At 39.2% G+C, this 8,881-nt stretch overlaps 1 protein-coding gene and 1 long non-coding RNA gene across 2 annotated transcripts in view; one reads left to right on the top strand and one right to left on the bottom strand.

Moving 5' to 3' along the window:
- Window positions 1–806: 806 nt before the first annotated feature.
- Window positions 807–8,881, bottom strand: part of LOC103521243 — a 12,403-nt gene continuing 4,328 nt past the window's right edge. The window contains exon 2 of the mRNA XM_008486352.3: window positions 807–956. The gene's annotated coding sequence lies outside the window, so the exon portion shown is untranslated. The remainder of the gene's footprint in view (window positions 957–8,881) is intronic.
- The window catches only part of LOC113472401, an 8,949-nt gene continuing 943 nt past the window's right edge, over window positions 876–8,881 (top strand). Inside the window, exon 1 of the long non-coding RNA XR_003394722.1 lies at window positions 876–962. This is a non-coding gene — a long non-coding RNA (uncharacterized LOC113472401). The remainder of the gene's footprint in view (window positions 963–8,881) is intronic.

Below are 8,881 nucleotides of genomic sequence, written 5' to 3'. Positions count from 1 at the left end.
AGGATTCCTACTGACGGAGAATTTTTCTTATACTAAAATATTCTAAATCGTGGCGAAGCACGGGTAACCTGATAGTATGCAAAAAATAGGGGTTCTCATTTGAAATTCTAAAGTTGGTACCAAGTTCGCAGATTTCGCGAATTAATTCAATTAATTCGCGAATTGCAATATTGCCAAAAAATTCTTTGTAAAAATCAAAGAAATACGGGTTTTTTTATTTTTCGAAAATAAGATTTAGAGCAATTTGAGTGGGTCATAACTCGTAATTATATTCCTCAAGAAAACCAGCAGGCAGTGCGTCCTGGTAAGATAGAGTGTTCATGCAGAGGCAATGGGTTTCGTTTGATCTCCTATATTATCATTCATTAGCCAGAGGTCTTCATATCGAGTGTTCTGATGATGACAGGGTCATTGAGAGAAAGGTGAAGAAAAGAGTTGAGAAGAAAGTTGAAGGAGAGATTCAAAAGTGAGAACTAAATTTGTTTCCCTTTTTGGCTTTAATCAAACTGTTCGAGTGAACTTTTTGTCTGCAAATATTTTGGCATGGGTGTTTGTGAACTTAGGACAGATAAAGTCAATGGTTATAACATAGCATTCCATACTTGAAAAGTTCTCATTTTTAGGTTCTCAATGAATTCTTTGATCCCCAAGTTGTCGAGTGTTCATGCAGAGGCAATGGGTTTCGTTTGATCTCCTATATTATCATTCATTAGCCAGAGGTCTTCATATCGAGTGTTCTGATGACAGGGTCATTGAGAGAAAGGTGAAGAAAAGAGTTGAGAAGAAAGTTGAAGGAGAGATTCATAAGTGAGAACTAAAATTGTTTCCCTTTTTGGCTTTAATCAAATTGTTCGAGTGAACTTTTTGTCTGCAAATATTTTGGCATGGGTGGTTGTGAACTTAGGACAGATAAAGTCAATGGTTAACATAGCATTCCATACTTGAAAAGTTCTCATTTTTAGGTTCTCAATGAATTCTTTGATCCCCAAGTTGTTACACTTTCGCTTTTCATCATTTGATTTGTTCTGTTTTCCTCTAGGTAGGTAAGTATTTCTCAGTTTTATTCTAGGACTCTAGGTGTTTAGATAAATAATTCCCTCTTTTTTTATAGCAAATCATGAAGCGATCAACATTACTCACCACTTATCACATCATAAAGAAGGCAGAACAAGTAGGTATTAGTTTCTCATTACTCTCATTCTTGTGTATTCTTCCATGTTCTTCTAGGACTTTATAGCAAATCATGAAGCGATCAACATTACTCACCACTTATCACATCATAAAGAAGGCAGAACAAGTAGGTATTAGTTTCTCATTATTCTCATTCTTGTGTATTCTTACATGTTCTTCTAGGACCTACTCTAGAGCTAGAACCTAGTTCTATTTACCGATAATGGTCGTAATGAGCGTGTATTTTTCTCGACCTTGTACATATGTACGAGTATCTGCTAAGTACTCCTGGCTATTAAACCCTGGACAGCGTGCACTAATTATATATAGTAAAAATTAACGGAGCACGAAAACAACACAGCATGTTGTGTTAGACCAAGTACCTACCAAGTGCCTGAAATGCCAGACACACAGGTTACAAGGCAAATACCGACTAGGATGTTAATTTATACGAGGTCTTCACAGTTTTAATAGTTCTACCAGGTTGTTCTACCAGACACTGTGCAAAAAGGTTGACTAGACATTGTAGCAAAAATACCAACACTCAAACACACCGTGTCGTCTGAAAAAATATGAAAACAATCCAAATACGCATTTGAGGAAAAAGCTGAGTTATGGAAGATAAAATCAAACCTAGAGGTCTCCACCAAATGTGATTCTGTCTGTTTTGAACTACGTCAAATTGTCAAATGCTGATCTCACAACAGATTAATAGAGATTTGGTTTTGCCAATTCCAGAAGGAATCTAAAGTTCTTTTCTTATCTTAAGCATCAGTGATTTTTGTCAGGTCCATTTTCTTGAACTTTAGATTTCTAAATAAGAAGGTAGATGTTGCCTTTAGCATGATGTTTTTAATATCCTGTTATTATTTCCTCGTTTCTCATCTCATCTGAAATCTCTTCGCCTATAAATCTTCCGATTCCTTCCACAATCTCCACGGCTGTTTAATCAATTTTAACATCTCAATCCGAATACATATTAATATTTTTTTAATTTACCAAAACTTTACATTCATAAACAGTTCGTTTACAGGTTTTTTTCCCCCCCGAGCTCGCTTGAACTTATTCCTTGGGTTTCATATGTAAAATAGTAGTCATAGCTACTGTAACATTTGCTACCACCGTTTTTGCTCAGATTGACATCTACTATTTCTACATAGCTATCGAAACAGTTGTATTGTATGGATAGCAGATCTATACATCGTGTTTCGTCATACTTCAATTCAGAGGTGATGTCTAACTCGTTTTCTAATGTGAATAGTTGTATGTTCAACCTGGAATACAGATATCATTGATAGAATACAAAACTTTACATTCATAAACAGTTCGTTTACAGGTTTTTTTCCCCCCCGAGCTCGCTTGAACTTATTCCTTGGGTTTCATATGTTTTTTGATTTATCGTTTTCGATTCCAGCGCCTGTGGTAATCATCTTCATTATCATTAAGATGTTTGGAGGATATAATTTTTTGTTTGAATTCAACAAGCACAATTTAAATTTCATTTTGATTAATGGCCCCGCTAAGACATTCAGATGTTTCCATGTTGTTGGCAGTGGATATGTTTCAAATGTATTAATGATTGCCGACTGTAATCGAATGTGTGATACCTACATGATCTTCTGTTACATCTTGTTGATCAAATGTTGGACTGTTAGTGTTGATGTCGGTGATGGGTAATCAGATATCTATTACATAGTTATAACTATGTAATAGATATTTGATGACTGGATATTTTCAGTTGATAAATTGGACGAAGCACGACAGGTGATTTCCAAGAATTCGTATTAAGTTGATTTCAAATGTATTAATGATTGCCGACTGTAATCGAATGTGTGATACATGATCTTCTGTTACATCTTGTTGATCAAATGTTGGACTGTTGGTGTTGATGTCGGTGATGGGTAATCAGATATCTATTACATAGTTATTTGATGACTGGATATTTTTAGTTGATAAATTGGACGGAGCACAACAGGTGATTTCCAAGAATTCGTAAAAGGTCACCCATCTGGATACCAACCAAGGGCAACGTTGCTTGACTTTAGTAGTTCATTTGGAAGTGGTGCAATCAAGGAGATATCGCCGCGCCTCACCACTGGTATCTAGGTACTTGGTTTATTCTCAATAAAGTGATGAAGTTACGCCATGATAGTTGGTCTGTACCCTAAGCAGTAAGAATGCCTCTTGGATGATGACATCATTAACACAACAATGGGGATGCGGATAAATCAACAACAGGTGCTGTAGCTCAAGAAACGCCAGATCAAAAATCTACCTATCAACATTAAAGCGCAATTTTTTTTCTACAGCAGACTGTTGGGGAAAAACGCCAAAATCTCCCTAGGTTCTGATTTAACAAAAAGATCATCAGAAACTAATTCGACTCAAAACATACATCACAAAAAGCCCACTCCGAGGCTCAGGCAAACAGCCCTAAAAGATGGGTTAAGCTTCTACCAACCCGTCAACACGACTCGAACTCAGGACCTTCTACTCACCCACCCCTAGTCTCATAAATTAATTTGTGTACAGTTAATAATTTTCTTTAAATTAGGTTAGGTTAGGTCTTTTGGGGGGATAAGACCTTTAGAAACAAGGAAAATCGATAACTATCGATGGCGCCGACTATCGATAGTTCTCCTCCTCTAACACATACATTACAAAAAGCCCACTCCGAGGCTCAGGTATAGGGGCAAACAGCCCTAAAAGATGGGTTAAGCTTCTACCAACCCATCAACACGACTCGAACCCAGGACCTTCTACTCACCCGCCCCTGGTCTCATCTCTTTATATGTCCCCTGTCATCTTTATGTCCTACAACACTAAGCCTCTTAGGACCCGAAACCTGAAAGAACAACGCTTAATTCGATGTTAAGTCCAGATTTAATTATGTCAATTTATTCCAGTCGGGTTAACGTTAGCTCGAGCAGACAGAAGTGTGATCGGAAGGTCGCAGGATCGAAACCTTGGCTGGAGAAACAAAGTGTGAAGTTTTTGGAAGCTATAAGGTCCCCTTCTTGGGCCAGCCACTCACTATCAGGTAGACCTGACAGGTACGGCTGAAAAGGTCCTCTTGTTAGGTCTACCTGATACCTGATAGTGAGTGCTGGCTGGCCTTAGGACTGTTCCTGACGACGACTCTGTCGTTTTTGATGGCAATCCGGGAGAGCTTTTTCCAAATCGGGTTAACGTTAGCTCGAGCAGACAGAAGTGTGATCGGAAGGTCGCAGGATCGAAACCTTGGCTGGAGAAACAAAGTGTGAAGTTTCTGGAAGCTAAGGTCCCCTTCTTGGGCCAGCCTGCACTCACTATCAGGGTTTCACTATCAGGGGCCAGCCACTCACTATCATACATGGGTTTTACCCGTTGATTTGTTAATCAATCAATCAGGTAGACCTGACAGGTACGGCTGAAAAGGTCCTCCTGTTAGGTCTACCTGATACCTGATAGTGAGTGCTGGCTGGCCTTAGGACTGTTCCTGACGATGACTCTGTCGTTTTTGATGGCAATCCGGGAGAGCTTTTTCCAAGTCAATTTCTTCTATCTGTTTGTCTCTCAAACGATTTGTCAATTTTTAATGAAATTTGTCCAAAATGTGCACCAGATACCAAAGAAATTTGTTGACTGGGGATTTTGGACTTCCTTAAGCTGTGTCCACACATAGTTGACCGGCCGTCGATCTACGAAGTGAATATATGTTGTCGAGGCAGTGAGGACGGTTCAGTTGACATCGAAGATGTCGATCGACATCCGGTTGACTATGTGTGGACATACCTTTAGCTCTTCGAAGATCAAATAGGAGATTTTTTTCTGAGTTCTTCAGCTGACTGAACCATAAGGTACTTAGTTTACCCTTTCGCAAAACTAACCAGATTATAAAATAATACAAATAATAACTAATCAATCATAAATCCTGAGGATATTGTTCCTGATTACTCCCGAATCAGGAACAGGATTCATTCACACATTCTGATTTCTCATTGATCTGATTCAGTCAAGTATTCAGACCTAATTCATAATACCTAAACCTAATTTCATAGTTCCCAACTATTTACTTATACCTGATTTCATTCATTGCAATACCGAACAAAATCAATGCCACAGGATTAAAATCAAGAAATAGGTTCTTTGGATCACTATAATCTAAATGGCTTCATTGAAAAAGATCCATTACTTCTGAATATTGAATGAAGGTTTTATTATTGACAATGAATTTTGTTCGGGAATTTTTTCCGGAGGTTTGCTGGATTATCTCCACTGATATTCTCTTCCAAATATTTTTTTGTGTGTTAATTTGGGGCATTTGTGTATGTTTACCTATTACCTCATAGGTATTTGAACTATTTTCATGTCATCAGTTCTTTCCTAAATACATACCTATGTGCATACCTAAATTCATATATACGGTTCCAATTTTTCTGTCGGTATTCTTCTGATATTTAATCAAATTTATCAAATCCATTCTGCAATTTGCTCTTTCTACCCAAGGATGTCATTCATTTTGAACCCTCTATTGACAATTCATTATACACAATGGGGCAGTTGCAATTGAGTAAAATTTATAAATAAATGGTCGATTCCTACGTAATTAGTAGTGAAAAATCCAAATCTGAGGTCAAAATTCCGAAAAAAAAAAATAACTGTTAAGGAACGAAAATTCAATTTTTATCTTTCGTTCTAATGAAAGAGTTCAAAGATGTGTGACACTACGTAAGCGAGTATTGTGCTTGTTACAAATGTTGTCCGTCCCCCCTTTTAATGCACCACAAATAAATTTTACGACTTGACTTGGACTCGAACCATCAACTTCCTAATTCTAGTGAACGGCCAATAACTCTGTGAAGCTCCACAACAGTCTGCATGGTGACTGAACTGACTGGTAGGCCAATATTCTCAAGCTGTAAGCTACACAAGTCAAGCTGCATAAGTCCTCATAATTTATGTTGCACTTAGCCCCTTTGGCACAAGAATCCTCCCATAGGATTACGAACGTGATAAATGAGATCTCCTCTAGATGTTCCTATGTAGAGATGTTCATTAGAACATCAGAGACTTGGGTAGGTACTTGTTCCTACAAAAATGTTACATTCCTTCTCTGCAATTCTGCAGTCTGTATACTCTGCATTTTTCAAAAAGCATCCTCAACTGTAATGATCGGGTCCGCAAAGCGAGTTTAAACTCCGTTTAAATTTGACTTGGTAATGCTGTGATATCCACAAAAGTTGTGAAAAAGATCTGCTTTAAAACAAAAAACAGGGAATTTGAAAGTTGTTACCTATAGCATCATTACTTTTGTCAGTGCCTACCTGATAGTGTTTAAACTCCGTTTAAATTTGACTTGGTAATGCTGTGATATCCACAAAAGTTGCGAAAAAGATCTTCTTAAAAACAAAGAACAGGGAATTTGAAAATTGTTACCTAGCATCATTATTTTTGTCAGTTCCCTACCTGATAGTCCTTTTTTTTGTATCTTAAGCGTTTCTAAGATTGTATCTTGAACCGCTTTGGCAATACTTCAAGGCACATTCCTTTACATCCATGCCTATCCAAGAAAGGAAAAGTTCGGTCAGAAAATATCCGTCCTAGCCGGGATACGAACCCAGCTCCTCCATGTTGAGAGTCAGTATTCTTGACCACTCGGCCACAGACGTGGTAGATCTCCCTAAAACAAATATCTCGCTCCCCAGGGAATGGCAATCACACGCCACAAGGCCAAGAGGACCAATACAGGACCCAGTCATAAACATGGCTGAATACCACAGAGCGGTACAAGCTTTGAGCCAAGCGAGAGCTTTGAGCTTTCTGACATAGAATCTCATTAAATCTGTTATTACCAGAGACCTTCAAATGCCATATTGCCATGGCGCCATATTATTTTGCCATATTCTGGAAGTCTCTGGTTATTACTGGGGAGAAACACACAAGGGCGCTTCATTCAAGAGATCTGACAATTGCCGCCACACGGCTTTGAGGTACCCACGGGAAGAATGTATTTAAATTATTATGCTGGGAAATGAGAAACGGCTCGTGTTTTTAAGTGATTTTTTCCTCCCAAGAGGTTTGATAGAGAGAACTGTAACTGCTAAGGTCTTATCGTCTTGAACTAGAAGAGAGAAGTAGAACAGGATAGGAGAAAGACAGCCGTTCTGAGAACGAACATTATACGTTCAGGATAAAACGAACTCGCGGCCTAATGCTTACAAGGCAGACGCGCTACCAACCCAGCTAACTAGGCTGGCAACTCTGGCAAGTAGAACTTTAGAGATGGAACAAAAATATTAAGTTTGGCCGTCAGCATTGTTAGCTTAAAGGGTAGTGTAAGCGGTAAGCGCTAGGCTTATTAAGTTTGGCCGTCAGCATTGTTAGCTTAAAAGGTAGTGTAAGCGCTAGGCCGCGGGTTCGATTATCGCTCAGGGTGAACTTTAGCCTAAAATCCTAAATACATTCATATAGACAAGGTTCTTTCTAGGAAAGGTTGTCTGTCTCCTATTCTGTCCTCTTTCTCTCTTCTGTTCCGGGACGATAAGACCTTCTATTAAACCTCTTGATAAAATCTACAGTTTTCAACACTCTTGTACTCTTGTCAACACGTTTGACCATTGGCATAATGATACAGCAGTGGCTTTCTAAGTATGGCTAGATTGGTTTTTCCGCGCCTGCCTAATTAGCTTGTGGAGGGTAGTGTGCCTGCTTTGTAAACGCCAGTTCGCGGGTTCCACAGTTTTCAACACTCTTGTACTCTTGTCAACACGTTTGACCATTGGCATAATGATACAGCAGTGGCTTTCTAAGTATGGCTAGATTGGGTTTTCCGCGCCTGCCCAGTTAGCTTGTGGAGGGTAGTGTGCCTGCTTTGTAAACGCTAGTTCGCGGGTTCCATTCCCGGATTTCCCGGCCGGGACGAACTTCCTAAACAGATGAAGGTCGTTCTGGGCTGGCTTTCTCTTATTTCCTATCCTTCTCTATTCGATTTCGGTACTCCATTGTTATACTTCCCTCTTTCACACCCATCTTTCTCTCTCTCTCTCCCTCCCCCCCTCTCTCTCTCTCTCTCAAAAAAAGAAGAAAGAAAACGAAGAAATAGTGGTTCTTGGTCCTTCGGGCCGGATATTTACGTATATTTTGACCCATTCAATTTAGCCTATTTCAGACACGCCACTGGGCGTACATCTTGTTTTGTACCTCCTATAAATTTCCACTGGCATGTCCAAATGAAGACATTACTACATGCAGACGCGCAGCGCGACACACACAATAGAAGAGGAGGTGCACACACTCCAGGATCAGGGGATATAATTATGTGTATCCAGATTATTCTGGATTATATACAGATACAGGGTGTCCACCAATGTATGACCCACTCAAATTGCTCCGAATCTGTTGGAATTTTCGAAAAATAAAAAACCCATTTTTCTTTGATTTTTGTAAAGAATTTTTTGGCAATATTGAAATTTGCGAATAAAGTCGCGAAATCTGCGAACTTGGTACCAACTTTAGAATTTCAAATAAGAACCCCTATTTTTTATTGCGATAGGGAGCGCGACCATATTCTATCAAAGTGCGAAGCCAATAGGGAGCGCGTAGCGCGGCCGTATTCCTTCAAAGTGAGAAGCCAATGAAGAGCGCGTAGCGCGACCGTATTCTTTCAAAGTGTGAAGCTAATAGGGAGTGCGTAGCGTCGTCTTTTCTTAAAGTAAGAAGCCGATGGGTA

Source organism: Diaphorina citri, unplaced genomic scaffold (genome assembly GCF_000475195.1).
Source record: "Diaphorina citri unplaced genomic scaffold, Diaci psyllid genome assembly version 1.1 scaffold74, whole genome shotgun sequence".
Lineage (NCBI taxonomy): Eukaryota > Metazoa > Arthropoda > Insecta > Hemiptera > Psyllidae > Diaphorina > Diaphorina citri.
This window is presented reverse-complemented; position numbering and strand designations above follow the sequence as displayed.